Genomic DNA, 25260 nt, shown 5'->3' on the forward strand with positions numbered 1-25260 from the left:
CCCTGAACATTTAATCCTACTTTTATCTGGAACACGTAATAGACGCTTTTCACTTCTATTTTGGGTTAAAGAACGGGTTATTTATAAGGAACATGTTGATTTGATTTAATGCACCGGGGGAGATTTGATGGTCTTTGTGGATCATGCTTCCATACAACTCACCCACACACACAAACACAGTAACTGACACGCAGTACAGTACATAATAACGAATCCAAACACCTCATTAACACACATCCTGCAGGCTGGCCTTGATTCATTCTGGCATCAACAGCACATTAACACACGTCTGCTGAGGGGGGTAATTCCATTCCAGTTTACGGCCTATAAATAGCTCCGAAGACTTATATATGACAAAAATACTGCTTTGTATTGGAGTGGAGATTAAACGGAAAGAGTGGTAAGAAATTAAAAAAAAAGAAGTGCGGATTACACACATTAACAGCAGTGAGTCAGTGGGGCGGCACAGAAGGGGAAGGATGATGGATGATGATGGAGGAATAATCTGGGAACATCTGGACTCACCGTCTCAGAGCTGCTGTCTTAAAATGACAAATGTGGGCTCAAATGCAGCATCCACTGAGGCATTTTTATTACAACCCAAAGAAAAGAGCCGTTTTTGTATGTTTCTTCTGCATCCTCTGCCTACATTTCCCAGAACCCCTTGCGTCATCCCTTAAGCAAACATGCCCGGACTCATCCAGCCGCTGCTGCTAACATGCTGGTGATAGCAGAGGTGATAATGACACTAACAGCAAGCGTCTCCCGGTGGGCTGAGAGTGAGAGTTGTTGTGACCATTGTTCAGACCACAACACGTCTTTTTTTTTTGGCCGCTTTGGATCTCAATCTGCTGAGGCCACTGTCAGCAAAGATTTAGATGTTTCTGCATCTGCAGCTCCACTGAGGATCCCTCCATTCCATTCTGGCAGCAGAGAAAGTCTGTGAAAGCTGGTGAGTGGCCTTAAAGTGCAGTTTTAGAAGGTCAGAAAGACAACTTTTCTAATGCAGTTTTGCTCATTTTAATGGGAGTATGTCCACTATGCGAAACATAACCAACTAGCATAAGCCTGGAGATTCAAAAAGAGTGGGGGATTCTTCATACACAAGACAAATTGTGATTTAGAATGAGTTTTTATTGGACTAGTAAGTTTCTTCTGGATAGAAATGGGATAAACAAGTGACAAAAGACAGTAAGACATTGTGTTAGAGATGATAAAGTTGGCCTGTCTAAAAAACCCTGCATGTCCAAATTAACTATGTTCATGAAAACTGGTGCAACTTTTTGAGTAAATGCAGCTTCTATGTCATTCCAAATGTTCCTGGTAAGTTCTGCCAAGAGTGTTCTAAAACACTATTAACTGAGACCAGCTGATGCAGTATTTCTCAACAAAGAGATGTTCACGGTGATTTTTAGCGATTCGCATGTGTTCTTTTAACGTTTAACGAAAAATGACACGTCCAGGACTATTCATACATCCTTAATATTGGGACAGTTTTTTGAGAAAATACACCTACTGTCCCATTCCAAATGTTCCTGGTCATTTCCACCTTGTTCTAAGGCATTCTAGTACACTATAAACTGAGAACAGATAATGTAGTAGTTCTGTAGTCAGTTCCAAGTCATGACTGAAACCAAAGATCTCAGTGAGAACCTCCAGTTCCATATTGTTGCTGCTCACAAGATGTTTAAAATCTATAAAGTCATATCAGAGTGTTCATGGTCCAGTGTCCACAGTTTGAAGCTTGATGAAAAAGTCCAAGGAGCTCCACACTGAAACATGTCAAAGAGCTGCTAGGAAGACAGACGTGAGCCCTGCACTGGAAGAATGGTAGAGGACAAGAAGAATCCAAGGATCAGCACCAAGAGCATCCTGATGAATGTGAGCACTTCTGGTAGCAACATGTCCATCAGACACTCCAGCAGACCAACAACAAGGCTGGTCTCCATGGATCAGACCAAGGAGGACTCCACTTCTCCAAGACAGACACACTAAAGCTCAGCTGGACCTGCAGCACTTCTCTACTCACTTACTGCTCAATTACAAGTCATGTCTGAAGGAAACGGCATCATGAGAAAAGAGGAAACATGGAGATTGTGGAGGAGAACATCAGACAGTCTGCAGAAAAACTGCTCCTTGGGCAGCATTGGAGCTTCCAACAAGACAATGATGTGAAACATGGAGATAACATGGTGAAGAAATGAAAAGAAAAGAATGAGAAGATGATGGAGCGGCCCAGCCAGAGTCCAGACCTGAATCCATCCAGAATGTGTGGAGGAATTGAAGAGCAGAGTGATGGAGAGGAAGCCTTCAAAGAGCTGGAGATGGACACTTGGAGGAACTAAATCCCAGTGGAGACCTGCAGAAACACTGTTAGACACTAGAACTACTGATATGGAGGAAAATAAAGACTTTGATGATGATTACTGAGGAAGAGGAACGATCAGTTTGGGCAAAAAACAGTATTTTTTTCTCTTGTTTATGTCATTTCCAGCCAGAAGAACCCTGCTGGTCAAACAATAATTGACAATAAATCGAGATTTTGCACAGGGAGGAATAAATTGAGGCTTAACATACTTAATATTTTGCAGTTATATTTTTTAAGGTCTCTAAACCCACACTTGGAGGAACTAAATCATAGTGGAGACCTACAGAAACAGTCTTAGACACTGGAACTATGGATGTGGAGGAAAAGAAAGACTTTGATACTGTTTTGTCACTTGTTTATATCATTTTCAACCAGAACAAACCTGGTGATTGAAAAAAACTGACTATATATCACAATTTGGCTTGGAGGATGAGTAATTTTGGGCCTCTCTTGGGGGAATTAAATCCCAATGGAGAAGCACTGTGACACACTAGAATAACTGTTGGACTGATATAGTATTTTAACAATGTTGGACATTGCAAAGAAATAGTTAAAAATTCATCATTAACATCATCTTACATAACATCCAACCGTCTTTAGTCACTTGTTTGTGCCATTTCCAGGCAGGAGAAACCTGTTGATCACACAAAACGTTGCCATAAATTAAAAAAATTTGGCCTGAGGATTAATTACTTTTGGCTTAAGTGTAGCTATCTACTGAATATGGGATCTATTTTTCCCTTTGTTCCTTTTTTTTCACAGCAGACAGTTTAACTCGCCGCCGTAAGAGAAGCACAGGTGTTACTAACAACATTAACAATGGCTCCTTTCTATTCAGCCTTTTCATTCTGACGGCGTGGCAGCGAGCCAGCCTGCACAATAGCAGGTGAACTGAAGCCATTGTTAATTTTATTATTTACACCTGTGGTCTGCCTACTGTTTTCCAACACTTGAATAGAGCAAGGAGACTGTTAACGCCTGTGTTTTTCCTGTCATGGAGTTAGATTCACGTTAAGATATTTTTCATGATTGCTGCAGGACGGATTGTTATGCTTGCATGTGTTTCTCAATCAAAATCGACAAAAAGAAGGTGAATTGTGCTTCGGAAGCTGAAGCTATATGAAGGTTAATTGGCACTTATCACAGCTCTTTTGACATAAATAGTAGAATCTGGTTTGTGTGCCCCAGTTTGTGTTTGTTTGCAGGATTTTCAAAGTGCTCCAAGTTATCAGTTCCGCAATCATTAAGCCCCAAACAAACTTTCTCTCTGTCTGTTTTGAATTCCTTTCTCTGTTTCCCTCCTCCGCTTAATTCCCAGATCTCTCTCCGTTCTGCCTTTTTCGTCTTTGTGCCTTGTTTGGTCCTGTCTCAGGCCTAACAAATGGCCAGTTAATGGGTTTGTTCGGTGACAGCCTTGAACGCCTGCTCTCCTCACACAACCCGCTAACCCGCCGCACACACTGATCTAATTGTTTCCCTTTGGACAACAACCGAATTCTGCTCAGATCCATCACCGAGCAGAAGCAAACAGATTTCTGACAGCCACGGAGAGCTCTGCGCTACGAGGAAGCTGCAGCAAATCCGGCCAGAGATTGGCTGATTGGGGGAGACGAGCAGAGCCTTTGATCTCCCCCCGACCTAGAATCCAGAGCCGGGCCACGCTGGTTCCTGCAGCGTCAGACTAGCTGTGCTTAGAGGTAGTGTTTTAAAGCCCCTTTCAGACATTCGGTCCGATGCATTAATCTGACGGAATCTCAGTGCGTCTGCTTCACGTCTGCTCACTTTTAGGCCGAAGTCGCGACGGCAGTCTTATCAGGTCCGACTCCAGAATTAATCACTTTCAGCACAAGTCTGAACTGCTTGCGGTCGCATTAGCGGATAGAAACACTTAAAATTCAGAGTTCCAGACGTTCCATTTAGTCTCATATAGTGGGTGACAAGGCCTCTTGCATTAATGCTGTTCAATCTTGTGCATTTGGCAAATATAAGGTGACTTTCCACTGCAGAGGACAGGTAATGCAAAAGTTTACAGGAAGGACTCCATAATCAGTCCTTTCAGTCTTTGTTTCCACTGAGGTGCTCGATCCAACAGCTTCAACCACAACGTTAAGTTCGAATTCCCCAAAACAGTGATTCATAGTAATTACTGGGCATAACTCCAGTTCTAGGAGTACACGGTAAATAGTACAATGGAGGTTTGTTATGTTGGTCTTTCTGGTAAATTTAACCAAAGAACAGGTTTTCAGAACTACCTACCATGGAATTTTTAGCCCCTAAAACCAGCCCAGGACCAGGTTCTGCAGGGACGATTCACATTTACAGATAGGCATGCAGAGAATTCTACTGTACCGATGTAGAGCTTAGTTTCGTACGGTGGTCGACAAGACCTCATGCAATATATGTCACTCACTGTGCTGTTCAATCTGGTGCATTTGGCAAATATTAGACGACTTTCCACAGTAGAAACTCCAGACAGGTAACGCAAAGATTTACAGTTAGGACTCAATAATTGGCCCACTGAGGTGCAGGATCCAACAGCTGCAACCGCAATGCTAGCTTTGAATGCACCAAATCCTGTATTCCACTATAGATAGATAGATGGATAGATCACGACTAGGGCTGCAGCTAACGAAGCCTCGAGTAATCGTCTCAGCACGATATGTCATCAAAAGCGGAAGTGAGCGCGCAATGCAACAGAAATCACCATCCGATCAGAGCGCGGAACACGGACGGACATCGGCGTTGCATCGTGCATATATTATGTATGCACGATGCAGCGCGGACGTCCACGATCTATAGTAAGCGCCAATGCCAGCATTTACTTTACAGCTGCATCTAAACGCGGACGTCCGTGCTGCATCGTGCATGTATTATACATACATAATACATGCACGATGCAGCGCCGGTGTCCGTCCGTGTTCCGCGCACCGGTCGGACGGTGATTTCTGTTGCATTGCGCGCTCACTTCCGCTTTTGATGACGTATCGTGCTGAGACGATTACTCGAGGCTTCGTTAGCTGCAGCCCTAATCACGACACACGTGAACAGACATGCACAGAATTCCAGATAGAAAACTTGGTTTCATAGAGTGGTCGACAAGACCTCATGCATTATATGTAAATTCAGACACTGTTCATGCTTGTGCAAATGTCAGATACTGCATTAGGTAACTTTCTATTGCAGAAACTCCAGACAGTTAGCGCAAAAGTTTACAGAAATGACTCAATAATCGTCCCTCTAAGACTTTCTGTTTTCATTGTGATACTGGATCCAACAGCTTCAACCACAATGTAAACTGTGAGTGCACCAAAACAGTGACAAATAGTGGTTACCCGATGTAGCACCGATTTTATGAGTAGACGGTAAATAGAACAATGGAGGTTTATTATGTTAGTCTTTATGAAAATTTCACCATAGAGCAGGTTTGCAGAGCTGCCAGCCATGAAGTAGGCACTTCTGTCTCCCCTGAAACTGTTTCTGCAGGAACGATTCACATTAACAAACATGCACAGAATTTCTGATACAAAACTTAGTTTCCTATCGTGGGTGATAAGACCTTATGCATTATACGTCGCTTGCTGTGCTGAACAATCTTGTGCATTTGGCAAATATTAGATGGTTTTCTATGGCAGGATCTTGGAACAGGTAGTGCAAAAGTTAACAAGAAAGGGTCAATAATCGGCCCACTGAGGTGCAGGATCCAGTCGTTTCAACCGCGGTTTTAAGTTTGAATGCCCCAAAATAATGATTAATAGTAGTTACTTGGCGTAACTCCAGTTCTATGAGTGCACGGTAAATAGAACAATGGAGGCTTATCATGTTTGTCTTTCTGGTAAATTTAACCAAAGAGCAGATTTTCAGAGTTCCTGAGAGCTACCAACCATGCAGTAGGTAGTTTTTATCCCCCCTGAAACCATCCGTGAACCAAATTCTGCAGGGATGACTCACATTAACAGATAGACATGCACAGAATTCCTGATAGAAAACTTTGTTTCATAGAGGGGTTAACAGACTTCATGCATTATAAGTAGGTTTATGTACTGTTTAGTCTTGTGCAAATACTGCATTAGGTGACTTCCTATTGCAGGAACTTGGGACAGGTAGCGCAAAAGTTTACAGAAATGACTCAGTAATCGTCCCTTTACGTCTTTCTGTTTCCACTGAGGTGTCATCCATAATGTAAACTCTGAGTGCACCAAAGCAGTGAGAAATAGTAGCTACCTGACAGTTCTATGAGTAGACAGTAAATAGAACAATGGAGGTTTGTTATGTTTGTCTTTATGATAAATTTAGCCAAAGAGCAGGTTTGCAGAGCTGCTCAGAGCTGCCAACCATGGAGTAGGTACTTTTTTCTCCCCCTTCACATAGTGGGTGAAAAGACCTTAAGCAACATATGTCAGTTCATGGCAAATATTACATTGATTTCATTGCAGGAACTTGGGACCAGTAGCACTAATTTTTACAGAAATGACTCAGTAATCTGCCCTTTAAGTCTTTCTGTTTCCATTGTGGTGTTGGATCCAACAATGTCAACCGCGACCTTAACTTTTGTGTGCATCAATACGGTGACAAATAGTTACCTGACTTAACACCAGTTCTATTAGAATGTAGAACACTGGAAGTTTGTAAGTGAATTTGTTGATGGGAATGTTAGAGAAAAGACTGCTACTGGACAAGGATATGGAGAAGGCACAAAAATGCCATTTGTTGTCCTGTCTGAGTTTAACCAGGGAGAAACCTTTCCAGTCTTCCCTGCAGTAGGTAGTTTTTTTTCTCCCCTGAAATCAGTCCTGAAACACGTTCTTGCGGTGGGAACAGGCACAAAGGTTAAACCCATGGCCTGCAAAATTCCTGCAGTGTTCAGTAGTCTATTGTGCATGTAACATGGCTCCTTTTGGGTACGCCTGAATGACGCAGTGAGCGATATTAACTTAGAATCACCTGTGACCAAATGACAGCATGTAAACTTTTTACTACATTGATTAAGTCTGCAATTCATACAGTGTCTGAAAAGGACATAAATCGACAATCTTTAGCTTTTTTCGCACATGTAGTACAAAGATAGTTTGTTTCAGACTTGAATTCTCCTGAAAATGACCTGCTCCAGAACCACATGGGTTCATTAGGACATTGCATGGACTTTGTACCAGGAAGCTGGGAGGATAAAGCCTATTTAATGTCCAGTCCAACTGACTCGGACATTCACCTTCTTATGGACAGCTCCTTCAGGTAAAACCTGAAAACCTGCAGCTAGTTTTAGTGGAACATTTGCATGGAAGGAGACGAGTACTGTGATTTAAAATGTCGAATTCACCAGAAAAACCCCAAGACGAAGCAGATCTTTTGCCAGACTTGTGCTTTTCAGGGTGTTGGTTGCTGACTGGAAGTTGTTGTTGTTTCCTGTAGTGAAGGGGATTTTACAGCAACGTACATTTAGTTATCTGGTGAGTCAGACTATGCCTCCAATGTATGTGGTAGAACTGCTGATCTGAAACAAAACAATACTGGTGTAATGGGAATTCTTGTTAATTAAAATATAGCCAACAAACTGAAGAAAAATGTAATTATTTATCATATGTAAAGGCTGGAAATGGAGAAAAGCGACTACTAACACAGTCAAAGCGGTAAATTCAACCACCAGCACAAAACCGAAGTGTAAACACAACAATTTGCACATTTACGTGGATGGATACGACGACCTGTGGCTCGGCTGGGAGCCAGCAGAGAGAAAACTCCAGAAGTTTCATGATAAAATGAGGAGATGTTTAAAAAAAAAAAGAGCATTTCTGTGCTGAAAAAAGCACCGAGTCATCTGGCCTTGGATATAATGACAGAAAGATAAATGAAATTCTCTCTCCTCAGTTAAATTGCTTCACAGAGTTTCACTGTTTACCCTGCTCAGGCTGACAGTCTCCTGAAACCAAATCAAAACTGCACGAACAAAGTCTGAGCAAACAGCGACGCAGGAGAAGCTGCAATTAGCAGGAACGCCAGAGTGGAAACGGAGTGTTACACTAAGCAGGCGGTTTCACGTTTCAGTGGCTGGAATGATGCTGCAGCACCGAGGGTTGAGTCAGAACCGGGAAACTGAGGCCAGGTCGAGCTGTAAACAGGGCTAGAGCGTCAGGTGATGTAAACAGTGTAGTATCAGAGGGTTTACCAGCAGCCATGATGTCACCTGCTTTAATACGTGATAAGAGCCACGAGGAGCCTCCTTTATTTTCCTGCTTTCTTTCGTTTCTTTCCTTCAATATGGCATCAGTATTTCGTCAGACTTTGCAATTCTAAATGAAGGGACTTTTTCTCCAGGGAGTTTTCACTGTTTTGCAAGCATTATTTCTTTCTGTTTCCACCGTCTGCCCTTTGTGTATCATTTTTATGCTGGTCCGCCAAAACCAAAGTCCACGTGAAGACGTGAAGACATGCGGCGATGCACGCACACACAAAGTCTGGAAATGAGATGACATCGCAATATTTAGTTTTGTTTTCAGTGTACGTCGGAAAGAATCCGTTTATTTTTTTACATTTTCTGCAGACGATTTACTCAATTTGGACGGAATTGTTTTGGAAGAATACAAATAATTATAAGTGGCAATTGGAGAGCCAAAATGGATATTCAGAAAAATAAAATAAAATGTATTTTAAAAATAAATCACAGTTAAAGTACATTTTGCAGCCTTAATTTGACATTTAATTATTTATACAATACTTTGTTTTTTAAAAATGTACATCACACTGAAAGAAGGTAATAAATAAATATTTTTAAAAAAAGTCATAATATTAATAATAATAAAGTGGCATTTGGAGAGCCAAAAATAGATATTCAGAAAAATTAAATAAATAAAAATAAATCACAGTTGACGTACATTTTGCAGTCTTAATTTGACATTTAATTATTTATGCAATACTTTGTTTTTTTTAAATGTACACCACACTGAAAGAAGGTAATAAATAAATATATATTAAAAAAAAAATAGTAATAATATTAATAATAATAAAGTGGCATTTGGAGAGCCAAAAATAGATATTCAGAAAATAAAATCAAATATATTTTTTAAAAATAAATCACAGTTAAAGTACATTTTTCAGCCTTAATTTGACTTTTTTGTATGTCTTTTGCCTTTAAGTGATAAATGAAAGATTGATGCATTTGTCAAAAAAACTATAAAATGTAAAATAAATTACTCATAATATATAAATTACCTGTAATGTACAGTATAAATGGATTCATAGAGTAGCTAAAAAAAATAAAGATACAAATCCAGGAACACAGAATAATATCTAACTGAATGAAAAGAGCAGAGAAGTGATGTTATGGTTGAGCTGAATAATAATAAACTGAATAATGATGTAGTGGAAACTTGCTCAAAATGATAGTGTTCAGACTTGTCAGAGGGATTCTATGGAAAACAGAGTACAAAGTGCAAATTTATTGTTGCAAATGCACTGAAAATGTGTGTGAATGTCAATTTTCATCCCCTGTCGTTGTGAAGTGTTGTAGAGACGAATGCATCTGCAAAGAAAACAAATCATTTCCTTCTGTAGCTGCAGCTTTCTTCCATACAACTGACTTCTTTCTGCAATTAAATCTTCCTCTTTTCACTCATTTTGCCGTGCACATGTGGAGCCTGCATGCCAACAAACGTCACGTGTTGCTAATAAAGTAAGAAAAAACTGAAATCTTAAATCCAAACATTAAATCAGAGTAAATGACGTTCTGTCAGACAGACTTTGTTTGTGGATTAGTCACAGAAAATGAGAACCATCTGACTTTTCTTTTCCTATCAAGCAGCAGAAGAAGTTGCAGCCCGATGTGTTTGAGTTAATTTGCTCAAACTCACATTGCATTTCTGGAGCGATACATCACACAGCCTGAACTCGCTCGCTTGCATGCACTGATGGATACTTTCCGGGTGCACGAGGCTTTCTGCATAAACCTGCACATCAGAGACAATGGTGGTCTGATGGAGGACAATAGTTTCTGTGTGGAGCCTGGTGAGCATCGCTGTGCCTGTCGCTGTGGGACTTTAATGTATTCCGCAGACTCAGAAACAAAGGCCTCAGAGCTCAGCTTGCAATCATTCGGGACAAAACAACACAACTTTAAAAGTCCGTTCTTACGAAACGGAGTTGAACTTTGCACACGCACTCGTAAGATAAAAGTTTTATTGAGTTTTGATAACGGGCTCACGAATATGACTCTCCCTCTCTTGTTCTATATTTCTTTCCCCGCCAACTTTCTTATCTCTTCTGGAACAAGGTGCACACACACCGGGGTAATATTCTGCTGCAGTATTCGGCCAACCATGACTGGCTGCACGTACACTTCAACGTGTGACTCAACGCAGCAGAGGCACACACACCACGCCGACATCAGCATGCAGCGAGCGAGTCTTTACGTGCACGCTCGTTTCTAATCGACCACACTTGCAATATTGAATTGATTTGCATCTTCAGAGCACAATCTCATGAGTAGCTCTGTTGTTTGCGTTGGCAGCTTGAACTGCAGAAGCGAGCACACGCCTGTTCTCAGTTAAAAGTCAGTCAAAGTTAAACAGTCAAGCATTTCCTCTTATAAACAATCAAAAACAAATATTTTACAAAGGCCATATTGAAAGTTCAGGCCCCAAAGATGAAACTCAAAGCAACAAAAGTGAATCCACTGGAACTAAACTGGGCCCACCTGTGATTTCTAATCAGTTTAACTGCATGAACGTGGCTTTAAAATGAGCTGTGAACAGCAGAATTTTCTCAGTTTCATGAGCTGTGTCTGTCTTCATGTCTCCGTCATGGCTCCACCTGGAAAATAATTGACAGAGGCACTGAAAAAAATCAGATTGTGAAGTTTCTGAAAGATGGGAAGGAAGATTCCAGGAAGATCGTTAGCAACTAAAAATCAGTGAACCACATTCAGCAGCAATCAGGAGGTATAAAATGAGTCGTAGTAACACTGATCAGGGCTGCAGTGGTCGTCCTTCTAAAGTGACTCCACAGACAGTGAACTACTTTCACAATCTGACTGTAAAAAAACAGATGGAAGCTGCTTCAGACTTGGTACAGGGGTTATCAATGGAAATCAGCATTTGTGTGAAGCTCAGACGGTGACGGACACTTCAGAATGTCAACCTCTATGGACGGGGGACAAGAAAAACACTTTTTAGGCGCAAATAGAAAAGCCAAACTTAGCTAAAATGCATGAAAAAAAAGCCAGATGAATGTTGGGAGAACATTCTTTGGTCAGATAAAGATACATTTGTTGGGCTCAGATGGAGTCCAGCATGTTTGGTGTGAACCTGACCAGGACTACCACAGTGGATGCATGGTCCTGACAGTGAAGCATGGAGGTGGAAGTGTGATGATATGGAGCTGAATGAGAGCAAAAGGAGTTGGAGAGATGACACTTATAGATGGATGTCTGAGGATAAACCAAAATACTGGCTGACAAGCGGCTGGAAGAAGAGGAATGTTCCAGCAGAAGAACCATCCAAAGAACAAAACTACACAAGAGCTTCCAAAGAAGTGAAAACTACAACCAGGACTAGTGTGTGTCACCTGACTTGAATCCAATGGAACATCTTTGGGGCATTTTAAAGAGAACAACATAACCTCTCCGGCAAAGAGACACTGACAAAAATAGTCTGTGATGAAGAATGTCAGAACATGTCTGCAGACATTTGATTGAGTCTGTCGATGGAAATAAAGGTGGACATGTGAAGTAATGAAAAAATAGACTTTTGTTGCATTGAGTTCCTACTGTGGGGCCTGTATTTTTAATATAATAAATATAAACTGTTAGTTTTTCATTGGACCTAAGATAAAAGACTCCACTGCTCAACTCAGAAGTAATCTGATTACTGTAATGTCATACAGTGTTGAATCATTTGACATTTAAGTCTGATTACAAGGGGATGTATATTCGCTTCTGTTGCATGCTATATGTGAAGAAGTTGCCAGTTCTCCATCCTATAATTCCACCCAGATGTTGTTGCTAAGGTAACAGGCTAACCAGTAGGAAGGAGGACCTAATTACAACCTTCCCCCCTGCACTTGCTCTCCTGTTTCCATACCCGCTGCATAAACCTCTCTGCAGTATCCGGCTTGTCAGAAACAAGACGACGTGTCTTTTTGCCATAGATGTATGTGAGACAGCAGCTTTCCGTCTGCTCTTTCTGTCTCCCAGGCATCTGTCAATTAAATTTAGTCTGTCTGAATCTGCCTAATCCCACTGACCTGTGGAGACCCGGCAGCAACATCCAGGTTCCACTGTAATAACCAGGCCTTAATTTGAGTCTGGCGGACCGGGCCTCGCATTGAGGACGCGGGGAATCAGGGCTGAATGTCTGGAAAAACCGCCCTAAATACGCTTTGTCGTCCGACTGTCTTTTTCGCTTAATTCACAAATGCACAGCCTTGGTTTTCTCCGACAGCTGCATTAACATTGTACTAATGGCAGTGGACCAGGATCCTTTAAGCTGCAGTAGGAGTCCGCAGTGTTGTGGATAAGTAGGTCTTAGCCTACTGTTGGAGCTGTCTGAAGCTATGGACAGTGAGATGTAGGTCAGGGCAGTCCCTTTGGATGCATGGGCAAGTTGGAAATACCGTATGTGCACACGCAGCCTTGTTTTTTTTTCATCTTTTTTGGGTCAGACAGTCGATCCGAGTGATGTTTGGGCCGCCGAAAGTCCACACATGACGCACGAATGTCAACAGTCGTAAAGCAGCGCCAGCACTCGTGAGTCAATCCTGAACCATATCCACCCAGATGCTTGAAATTACACCACCCAGACACTTTAGACTGCATCATCCAGACTTTTTTTTTCCTTTTTTCTTTTCACTGGATTTTCCAAAACAGAAAAACAGTGGTGTCACATACGGATAGATAGATAGAAAGATAGATACTACCAGTCAACACTCCCTCTCATTTAAAGTTTTTCTTTATTTTGCATGACTATTTCCGTTGTAGATTCTCATTGAAGGCATCAAAACTATGAATGAACACATATGGAGTTATGTAGTAAACAAGAAAGTGTGAAAAAGCTCTTCAAAGTAGCCACGCTTTACTTTGATTACTGCAAACCCTTGGCATTCCCTTGATGAGCTTCATGAGGTAGACCCTGAAATGGTTTCCACTTCACAGGTGTGCCTTGTCAAGGTTCATTTATGGATTTTCTTGCCTTCTTAATGGGGTTGGGACCATCAGTTGTGTTGTGCAGAAGTCAGCCCTATTTGACAGCTGTTAGAATCCATATTATGATAAGAACCAATCGACTAAGGACAGAGAAAGGACAGTCCATCATTACTTTAAGAACTGAAGGTCAGTCAGTCCAGAAAATTGCAAAAATTTTGAATGTATCCCCAATTGCAGTTGCAAAAACCATCAAACGCTACGACCAAACTGGCTCACATGAGGAAAGGAAGACCAAGAGTCTCCTCTGCTGCCGAGGAGAAGTTCATCCGAGTCACCAGCCTCAGAAATGCCAAGTTAACAGCAGCTCAGATCAGAGCCCAGATAAATGCCACCCAGAGTTCTAGTAATGGACACATCTCTACATCAACTGACCAATCAGGCCTTTATGGTCAAATTGCTGCTAAGAACCCACTACTAAGGAAAAGCAACAAGCACAAGAGATTTCTTTGGGTCAAGAAAAACAAGGAATGGACATTAGACCAGTGGAAATCTGTGCTTTGGTCTGATGAGTCCAAATTCGAGATCTTTGGTTCCACCCACTGTGTCTTTGTGCGACCAGAAAAGGTGAACGGATGGTCTCTACATGCATGGTTCCCACCGTGAAGCATGGAGGAGGAGGTGTGATGGAGTGGGGGAGCGTTACTGGTGACACTGTTGGGGATTTATTCCAAACTGAAGGCACACTGAACCAGCATGGCTACCACAGCATCCAGCAGCGACATCCAGAGAATGCCAAGATGGTGCAAAGTAGTACTCAAAGCAAAGGGTGGCTATTTTGAAGAATCGAAGATATAAAACATGTCTTGATTTATTTCACACGTTATTGTTTGCTACATAGTTCCATATGTGCCTTCAGTGAGAATCTACAATGTAAATAGTCATAAAAATAAAGTAAACATTAAATGAGAATCTGAGAAAGTACAGGATATCTCTGAGGCAATGGAAGGGAGGCACGGGTGATTTCCACTTTGTCACAATAAGTCGTCTGGCCAAAAAAGTGATGAAAGCAAAGGAGTTTGTTTTGCTTGTTGAGAAAGATTGCAATGAAGGGAATTGAGAAATGAGAAATTGTCTCAAAAATCTCTCTCCGAAACACATGTATAAGGTCCGCAGAGGAATGCTGACACCCACTACAAGATGGTGAAACCGCGTTATAAAATACTAACAGATGTGCATTAGTTTAATAACCGCAGTGATCAGTTTGCATTGAATAAGACCAGTTTTTGCACAAAAACAAGATTTATGGATTCATTTTAGAATCTCAGCCCAAAGATCCTCAGATATCTCCTCCCTTAAATCCTTCTCCCAGTGCATCTTACTAGAATTTCAAGATTCCAGGCGCAAAAGACTGATTTGTTTAAAAAATATATGAGCACCCGGACTCTTCAAACCCCACCACCCAGACCCCAGAGACCGGCCGCCCCGCTGGCAGAGCTTCACTGGGCGGAGGCCTTCAGAAAACTCTGATTTCACCCCCTTGACATTTTGAGCTGACGTCAGTGTGGTCGTGATTTCTGTTTTGATTAGCTGTCGTGTGACTTTCCCACCAAACAGCTGCTTTTTCAGGGGTCTCGCTGTCAATCGCTCCGGGTCGTGTGGCAGAGCAGTAATTAGTGTGACCTTTGACCTCTTCAGACAACCAGACAGACTCGTGAATCTTTTTACGATGCATTAAAGAACTGTAAAAATACGGCTTGGGTTTATCAGAAAAAAATGTTTAGAAGTGGTATTATGTGTACTTTTAACAAAACGGCTTAAACAACATGTTTAACAATGCTTTTTTTTTAAACTATTTTTAATACTTAACATACACAGTTATCTTTCAAATAATGGCAGATATCTGAAAAATATTTTATTCAGATATCTGATTTTAGTATTTTTTAAATACAGTAAAACAAATTGCTAATGGTGACATTATTTACAGTTTTGGCCTGTTATTTTTTGTTTGTTGTTTTTATTTTGATTTACAGTTCATATGGGATTCAATACTTTCTTAGCATGATTTTAGTAGGTATTGTTTGTAATTTAGTAAAATAGGGACATTGTGGCAAATAACAGTAAATTGTAAAAAAAAAGAAAAAAAATCTGTAACAAAATAATGAAAACCGTACTATATACTATCACAGCAAAAATCTGAAAAAAAATATTTTTACCTCATTTAAATACTGTTTTTTACAGTAAACATTTGGATTAAAATCTCAGTTACTTTAATAGATAATATCTTTATAGGAAAATTCTATAAAATAACAGCAAAAAATATATATGTTTACCATTTTTCAGAACTTAATATATATATATATATATATATATATATATATATATATATATATATATATATAGTTTTTCTTCCCATTTTCTCATTAAGCAGTCCTCTGTAAAAGAATGAATTATAAATATTTGTAAAAAAAAAAAAGGAGTTTGTATGTGGACATTATTTAAATTTTTTGACAGTTTTAACAAAATAGGAAAAAATTGTTTAAAAAATATGTAAAAAATGGTGAAAATCTGGCAACAATAAATTAATTAAAATATTTTAAAAAGTTTGAAGCAATTTTCAAATTTATTTTCAATCTTTGATATCCATAGTTTTGCTTTTTTTAATATTTTAAATATATAGATATTTTAGATTTAAATTCAGAAATATACAAAATAGTATAATTTGATACTGTTTAAATTACCGTAATTTTTTTTTACACTTTTGGTATGTTTATTTCCAGTTATCTTGTAAATTAATTCTAATTTTCTCAATTTTTTTGCTAGATATTATATGTAATTTCACAAAACATAGAAAACCTGTTTTAAAAACTAAAAAAATAAAGTAAATCGTTCATGATAATTACAGTTAAAAACTCTTTAAAAAAACATTTTTTTGTAACAAGACGTTTTTTTTTCTTTCTTTTTTTTAAATTCCAGTGCATCTGCTGAACAGGATCCACTGGGTTCTCCCTCAGTGTGTAGATCTGCGTAGTGACACTGGGCTGTTTCTGTTACCCTCTAAAATAAATTTGGCTTTATCAGGACAGAGATCAGGTTTCCCCCTCAGCCTCTCCCCTTCTCCTCCTCCCTCCTCCTTCTCCACCTCATAATCTTCTCTCTTTTTCCTTGTATCTCTGGGAACACTTCCACCGTTTTATTTCTTTCTTTAGCTTTCTCCCTCGCGCTCATTTCCTGCTCTCTCCGGTTTCCCTCGTGGACCGGCGTGCCGTAAAATGGACAGAATAATTAGAATCACACTCTCTTAATTGGCTTTTTCCCAGCTTCCATTCATAATAAGTCCATTTAAAATCGTAGCCCTCTCAGGGTGCGGCCGTCTGTGTGTGTGCCACTGGAGGCAAAAGTGTGAAATTAAGCTTGCCAGAGTGCAGTAAAAAAGCCACAGTGAGCTCTGGACACAATGTGCATGTGTGTGGAGTGCACTCATTAGCCCGTGTCCTCTAATGAGAGCCACGGGTGGTTTAACACCTCGGCCCTGTGGACGGCTTCGGCTCTGGCAGCCTGAATCCGGCCTGATTGTAATTATAGCAGCCGGTCTGAGTGCATTAGCGGCCCTCTCTCCACCGCGCCTCATTCTGTAATTAGAAATGTCAGAGCTGACCTATTGTGCATCTTTTTTTTCCTCGGCCCTCTTTCTATTGGGGCGTGTAAGACAAACAGCTGGTGGGAACTGAACCGGCAACCCCCGTTGGCAGCCTCTCAGAGTCCAGGGGATTACATCCAGTGCAGCCGTGATGGAGAAGAAGCCAAGCAGAGCTGCAGGGATTGGTCCCGTGACCGAGGGAACCACAGCGAGCTCACCGCAGCCAAGCACTGCAATTAAGATTTTTCTGAGAATAGTGAGAAAACAGGCGAGCCGCACCGCTTAAAATCTGTCACATCGAACACAGAGCGATCACAAAGGCGGGTTTTATCGGCAAACACCTTGAGAGAGCTCCACTCAAGGGTTCGCTGATTAATTTGGCGTTCCACTTTCAAGTTTGCCAGAATTTACGTCCCTTCTGTTGCGTAATCTCAGCAAAGTCGAGACGCAGAGAGACACTGGAGACTCAGATGGTTTAGGTTGTGAGTAAAGGCCTCTACACACTGTGCAATTTTCGGCCGTCCCAGATGAAAGACAGCAATCATGAGAGTATCGTGGCTCTAAATCGGTGGTCCTATGCATTCTGTATGCAGAATGGTGTGGTTGAAATTGGTCTAAAGCAGCGAAAAATGTCCAAAACAAGTCAGGAATTCTTTAAAGTAACTCCAAAATGGTCCAAAATTACTTGAAAGTACCTGAAAATATCTGGAAATTTGTCATTTTAAACAAGATTTGAATCATTACGGTGAATTTTAGTCATTCTGGACAAGTTTTAAGCCGTGTTTCAGTCTCTGCACATCAGCTATAGAAAGATGTTTCACCATGCTGAATGCATCTTCCACCATCTTGCTCCTCTGTTCACTGTTTCTGAGCCATGCTGCGTTTATTTTATTGATCCAGAAGCTTTGGTTTTCCTCCCAGTCTTTCATGTTGTCGCCTTTCTGCGCTGTGGAAACGCTGCCTGCAGTTCAGCCGAACAGTTTCTGAATTTTTGTTGCTTCAAATGTGTAGCTTTTTACAGGATCTGGTAAAAATGGTGTATTTTGGGATATTGTGGGGGGTAAAAACATGGATAATAAAGTTATTTCAATTAAATGTCACACTTTTAAGCTCAGATTTGGTTCAGGAACTATCAGAAAGCTGAAAATCCGACAACTCTCTCTGTTTTTAAAGTTTCTGGCTCTTTTTTCTTTACGAAAAGAGACCGTGCCTCTTGAAGTCGCTGTGGGTTTTGGGTTTCTTCGGATTAATGTTAGAGGAAATAAGGACAAGGAAAGGTAATTTGGACTTTTCTCTAATACTTGCTGTCAAATTAATCGCTGCAATGTCTTTCCGGTGGAGTCCAAAAGCCGAAAAAGGATTAAAACAACCACTTTAATCTTCCTCAAAGGTCTACAAATTAGAAACATCAACTGTAAGTTTAGTATGTTTATTAAATACACATTTAAATGCGAACTTATTGGCACATGTGAGCCTCCAGACGATCTTCCTGCTCTGATGTTGATGAGGGCATAAGCTACTGTTCTGTTCATCATAATCATTTCCACATCTGACGTCTTTCTTTGACTGATTTAGGCCAAAGCACTGACATATTCCAGAGTGTTTTTGTACTTAAAAAAAAAACACACACTGTGGATTGAGCTGAATGTACGCACACACATCCTGGAGATAGACCACTGACGATAACCCACTTACATACAATATCCAATAATGGGATCAGTCTTTTATTCCACTGACGGAGAGGTGAGGCGCTTTGAGATAAAAATCAGGATCCATTTTCAGGCTGAAGTCGAACACAGATGTGAGGTTTTGGAGGTGAGCTACAGATGAGAGGCTTCATACTGAGAGTTCAGAGCGATGATCCATAGCGCTTTGAAGATCATCGCCTTTAACCGTAAGCCTGTTATAAGCAGACTTACCGAGCCTCCTCTTCGTACGTTATCCCCCCGGTAGACGTGGACGCAGTAATTAGATTGGTTTTAATCGTGTAAAAATACCAAAACAGACGTCGAGGAGCTTCGTAATCCCACCCACTGTTGTTCTTTAACTGTTCTTTGTGCTACCCCCTGACCTGCCCTGTAAGAGTATCCCAGCTAAGATGACCTCTTCCTGGAAGCTTGTATTAGATTAAACCCCTCCACCATAAAGGCATTGTTGACCCGGAGGAGTCAGTTGGAGGATTCTGAAGGTGCTTCTTCCATTTAAAACTCCAACTTTTAACCCTGTGATCCATCTAACCCACTGTCAGGTTTGAAAGCATGTTATCTTTTGAAAAAAATCGCCAAAATGCGGCCATTTATCAGAGCCAGAAGCTGTAAAAATAGAAAAAAATGTCATGTTTTCAACTTTCTGAGGGTTCTTTAACTATTCATCTGTGATGTTCCTTTTGTTTGAAAGAATTAATCAAAATAAAAGCTTTAAATTGAGATATTTCACTAAAAAAAAAATCACTGTTTTCTACATGTCTCATTCAGAGAATCTCCAAAATGTAATCCCATAGAGGTGCAGGATTTTATATTGCAGTGAAAAGTAAAAGGGAAACAGTGAGGAAAAAACGTGTTGAACTCCAACTTTCAACCCAGCGATCCACCAAACCCACTGGCATGTTTGAAAGCATGTCATCTTTTGAGAAATCGCCAAAATTCCACCATTTATCAGAACCAAAAACGGTAAAAACGGACATATTTTCAACTTTCTGTGTATTCTCGAACGACTCATCTGCGATGTGCCTTTCCACCGGAAAAATGAACCAAAACCTAAGCTTAAAATTGTGATATTTCACCAAAAATAATGCTGTTTCTACATGTCTTATTCAGCAAATCTATAACAATTTAACCCTTGACAAAAGATTCTGTAAAAAATTAAAATTCTGCATTTTGGGGACAACTCAGTTAAACTGCAGGCTGTGTTTATACACAAATAAAATTACATAAATGTATTTACCGCACGTGAGAGCAACAGTTTTGTAGTACCGGTAGCACCTGTGGACACTTAGAAAAATATTGTACATGTTGGTTCAGTTAAATTTTTGTAAAATATATCAACAAAATTCTACTTTTTTGGTCTTTAAAAAAATAACGTAAAGCACTGAGTCAAAATATGTCCAGAGTGACTCAAAGATTGTCCAAAAAGATCATGAGAGGAAAATAAAACCTACTGAATCAATAAAATAAATGACGCATGTAGGGCTGGACCCGAATATCCGAATATTCGTTCGCTACGGCGGTATCCGGATATTAATTTTCGTATCCGAATATTCGCCCGCCCCGGTCGGACGTTACCGGGTGGAAAGAATATTCAGCGTTACTGTCTTCCCTCCGCCTTCGGCTCACATCGGCTCATCTCGTCATGTGATCACATAAACATATACACATATGTCTATGTGATCACCCCCTCCTCCCCCCAGACGAAAATATTCGGAGCTCGTCTCTTCCCTTCGCCTTCGTCCCACTTTGGCTCATCCCGTCGTGTTCGGCTCATCTAGGCTCATCCATTCGTGTTTGTCAACACCACCTGAATGGCCGGGTGGCTGCCGACTCTGACGTCACGCTTCCCCCCGTCGGACGTTACGGGGCGGAACGAATATTCGGATATTCGTCTTTAATAGGGCCCGAATATTCGGGGGCCAGAAACCACTTTTCGGGCCAGCCCTAGACGCATGGCTCAGAAATAGTAAACAGAGGAGTAAAGTCGTTGGAAGATACATCCAGCAGGGTGAAACATCTTTGTAGAGCTAATAGATGATACACAGTTTGTGGAGGTTGTAAAAATGTAAATAGGAAAATATCTACAGTATGCAGATTCACTTTTTATTTCCTAGTGTTGGTGTCATCTGTAGACACTTTAAAATATACTTGCACATGTTGATTCCAGGTTTTTAAGATATTTGTAGAATAAATGAGCATTTTTATGGCACTATAACTGCCCAGGAGACATTTCTAAGTTCTCTCTCCTTCTTCATGGTTGTTTTGTTTCCACAGAGCTGCAAGATTTTATGTTGCAGAGAAAAATGTGGCATGAGTGAATAACAAAAATGAAGAGAAATTGCTGAGTCCAGAGGATAAAACTGTAAGGCCTGTAGGTTTATACGATTTCAAAATCTTCAGTTGAATATCTAAAATCTGGAGCTGGTTGTACACCCAAAATCTGAGACTGTGTGATTCCATGTCTGAGAACTATTCCAAATTTTTTGACAGGTTTGGCCGGCGAGCCGATGCAGATGGCAGCGATCAAAGCCAAACATGATCACAAAGTCTTGGGTTTTGCCTGAACGCACCCGTCCAATTCAGATTTTTTTTTTTTTGTTTGGAGTCGACTTGTAGCGTCGCCGTCTTTGTCAGAAAATCCGACATGATCAAGGGACGTGTCTGCAAAATTTATCACAACGGATCGCATTCATATTTGAGGCTGCGCTGATTTCGCCTCGTGACTCAGATGTCTCGCTTCTGAGCGCGTTCTCTCTGACAGCCCCATGAAAGCCCACATCAGAGGGGTATTTTTTATTTTTTTGTATGAATAGAATCCCCAATGAAAAGGCTCACTGAATGATGTGAAAAGCATCCTTCAGATCCCCGTCGGCCCCTTCCCCTGCAGGATCGATGTGTTGGATCACGGTGTTTTCATTCTGTTAGCGGGACGCCATCTGTTAGCCGTTAGCCGGGGAGGAGACCACCACCCCGGCTGAACTTTTCCCTCGATGCCTGTTTTAACTCTCCTTAACCTTCGACGCATGACCCGGCCTTGTACCCCTCCACCCCCCGCCCCGAACCGTCACCTACTGTCATCGGAAATCAAGACGAACAACCTGCACACACTTTTAGGTAACGTGGATCCTCGCAGTCAATAAATCACCGGAGCGGAGCTATCGGTGTGTATGGATGACCCTCGGCTGATCGGGTTTGGCAGCGCTGTGGAAAATCCCACAGGAACATGTTGTGCATAAATCCATCTGCCAAGGACACAGCATCCAAAGCTCCTAGCCTGTGTGTTTGTGTGTGGTCTGATTAGTGACCTGGACATTCGTGAGGCTCATTTTTTTCTCTATAAGGCCAATTCAGTGTCCTCGTTCTGATTTTAGGAGTTATTATCTGAGATTAGTCCTGCTGCTGCGGCGATTTTTAGACGCACAACCTGTGCGACCTTCGTTTTAGCAAATATCTTCATAATGCACAAGACCACAGACGCTCTAAACAGCATGCCAGGCCAGTTTACATCAACAATGCGTCATATAATCGAACACAGCCATTTCATCGTTTGTGCACACTTTAACCCTCTAAACACTGAGCAGCTTCTGGGCGTTTTTTTTTGCCGCAGCCACGTTTTTCTTGACTGTTTTCCTCTCACATTCTTTGCAATATAAAATCCTGAACCTTTATGGAAGCAGGACAACTACAAAGAATGCAAACATGTCTTCTTTCTATGCAGCATGACCCAGTTAGAGGACTGTAAATTATATAAGCAAGACCAAAAAAGTTGACTTTTGTTGTTTTATTTTACAAAAATTGGCATTTTCCTAAGTGTCCACAGGTGTTACAATACTGAAATGACTTGGTGTTCCCACATGAGTCTGTGCTTTGTATGAACACTGCCTGCAGTTCAGCCGAGTAGTCCCCAAAGTGCAGAATTTTTTTTAGTTTTTTACAGAATCTTGCGCAAACGGTGGAATTTTTGCAGATTTTCTGAATGAGACATGTAGAAAACAGTGATTTTTTTTTAAAATGAAATATCACAATTTTAGGCTGAGATTTTTTGTTAATTCTTTCAAACGCAGAGCATCACAAAGGAGTAGTTCAAGGATCTTTGGAAAGTTGAAAATTACACGATTTGTTTTGTTTGTACAGTTTCTTTTCAATTTATTGTACAAATATTGAATTGAATCGATATGTCCAACATTTTTCCAAGTGTCCACTGGTGCTACAATGCTGAAAAGACGTGGTGCTCCCACATTCAGTAGATATTTAGCAGCATACAATTTTAATTTGTTTCCATTAGGGCTGGACCCGAATATCCGAATATTCGTTCGCTCCAGCGGTATCCGGATATTAATTTTGGTATCTGAATATTCGCCCCGTCATGTTCGGCTCATCTCGGCTCATCAATTCATGTTTGTTTCCACCACCCTAATGGCGGGTTGCTGCCGACTCTGACGTCACACTTCACTTCGTTGCATAAACACAAGAGAAGATGCTGAAGACCTCCGCTGTTTGGGAATTCTTCAGTTTAACTGAAGACAAAACGAAGGCAAAATTTGGACCTGGGAGACCAGACGAACGGATCCGGGGCGGAACGAATATTTGGATATTCGTCCTTAATAGGGCCCGAATATTCGGAGGCCAGAAACCGCTAATCGGGCCAGCCCTACTTTCCATACTCTCTGCCCTAAAAACAGCGTGCAGTTCAGCCCAGTAGTCTCCAAAGTGCAGAATATATCGATTTTTACCGTTTTTGACATTTTCTGAACGAGACATGCAGAAAACAGTGATTTTGTTGATGAAATATCACAATTTTATGCTTAGATTTTAGTTAATTGTTTCAGCAGAAAGGCATGTCACAGATGAGTAGTTTGAGAAACCCCAGAAAGTTGAAAATCTGACAATTTTTTCTGTTTTTACAGTTTCTGGCTCTGATAAATGATGGAATTTTGGTGATTTTTTTTTTTTCAAAAGATAACATGCTTTCAAACCTGACAGTGTGTTTGATGGCTCACAGGGTTAAAAGCTGGAATTTTAAAAGGAAGAAGCACCTTCAGAATCCTCCACCTGACTCCTCCGGGTCAACAATGCCTTTACAATGGAGGGATTTAATCTACTACAAGCTTCCAGGAAGAGGGCATCTTAGCTGGGATAGGCAGATCAGGGGGTAGCACAAAGAACAACAGTGGGCGGGTCTGTTTTGGTATTTTTACATGATTAAAACCCATCTAATTACTGCGTCCATGTCTACCAGGTTGGATAATGACGAAAAAGTACAAACTGCTTGTCCTAGCCAGATATGAAGAAACTGATATCATCCTTGTAGTTCCTGGCATGTGCTCCATTTTACACTATTTACACACTTTTAGTATCTTTATTTCAATTACCTAAAATTGCATATTTTTATTCATTTTGCAAAAATGTTGGCATTAGTGTGGCCTTAATCTGAAAATATCAGGATTAGCTTCAATGTGTGCAAATGTAAATATGCCATAAGCATCTTTACGTATTTACCCTGCTTATATTTGACAAATATTACATAAACAGCTCTAGTTTGGCCACTTGCATTCAGTTCCCTGCTGCGGCATCATTCCCAAACTGGTGTAAACACTTAGAACAAACACGTCTGACAGCAGATAATGGATGGAATGTAGAATTAAACTGAATTTAAGGCCGCCAGACTGTTGGGTCGCACCATTTATCATTTCAGCATCGACACTGCAATTGGAGTTAATGCAAATCAACTCAAACACATCACGCGGCAACTTCATTTTGCTGCTTCCCGGCTCATTTTCCATGACTAATCTGCAAGAGAAGTCTGTCTGATAGGACATCATTTACTCTGATTTAAGGGTTCTTGAATAAATCGAGGTCGTGTTTAAGTTTCTTTAAAAGATGCAGCGTTTGTTGACATCCAGGCGTCACTTGTGCACAGCGAAACGAGCAGAAAACGGGAGATGAAAAACAGGAAATTAGAAATATTTAAGCTTCAGAAAGACCAGAAACAGGTGCACGGCCAGATCTGAATGCCATCCAATTAAATTATTTTTTATTTTTGATGCGGACGCTCTCCTACAAATTCACCCCAAGCCTTTTAAATTCAGTCATCTGGTGAGAATTTCTGTATTTTTTTCAGGAGAAATCACAGAAAATCCAATATAATGCAGGTGGAATGCACGACCTGCAAGTCAATACTAAAATAGAAAAGCAGTGTATGTATAGCTCATGTGTGTAGCTGGTCAAGATGCTGCTGCCGCCCACTTGTATCATTTACGAGCCCCTGGTTTAGGAGATCACCATGGTGACCACTGTTTGCCCGGAGTTTGCACACACAAACACACACACAAACACACGTTTATCCAGTGTTTGACTCGAGAGCTATTCAATTATTAATGAACCGTGCTCGCTAAACTGATTTCCAGTCTCTCATTAGACG

General features: G+C 40.7%; 1 long non-coding RNA gene across 1 annotated transcript in view; it reads left to right on the plus strand.

The window, feature by feature from the left end:
* The first annotated feature begins 480 nt into the window (after positions 1–480).
* The window catches only part of LOC127536349 (uncharacterized), a 33874-nt gene continuing 9094 nt past the window's right edge, over positions 481–25260 (plus strand). The window contains exon 1 of the long non-coding RNA XR_007945352.1: positions 481–952. This is a non-coding gene — a long non-coding RNA (uncharacterized LOC127536349). The remainder of the gene's footprint in view (positions 953–25260) is intronic.

The sequence above is a fragment of the Acanthochromis polyacanthus genome, chromosome 12, assembly GCF_021347895.1.
Source record: "Acanthochromis polyacanthus isolate Apoly-LR-REF ecotype Palm Island chromosome 12, KAUST_Apoly_ChrSc, whole genome shotgun sequence".
In the NCBI taxonomy this organism is placed as follows: Eukaryota; Metazoa; Chordata; class Actinopteri; family Pomacentridae; genus Acanthochromis; species Acanthochromis polyacanthus.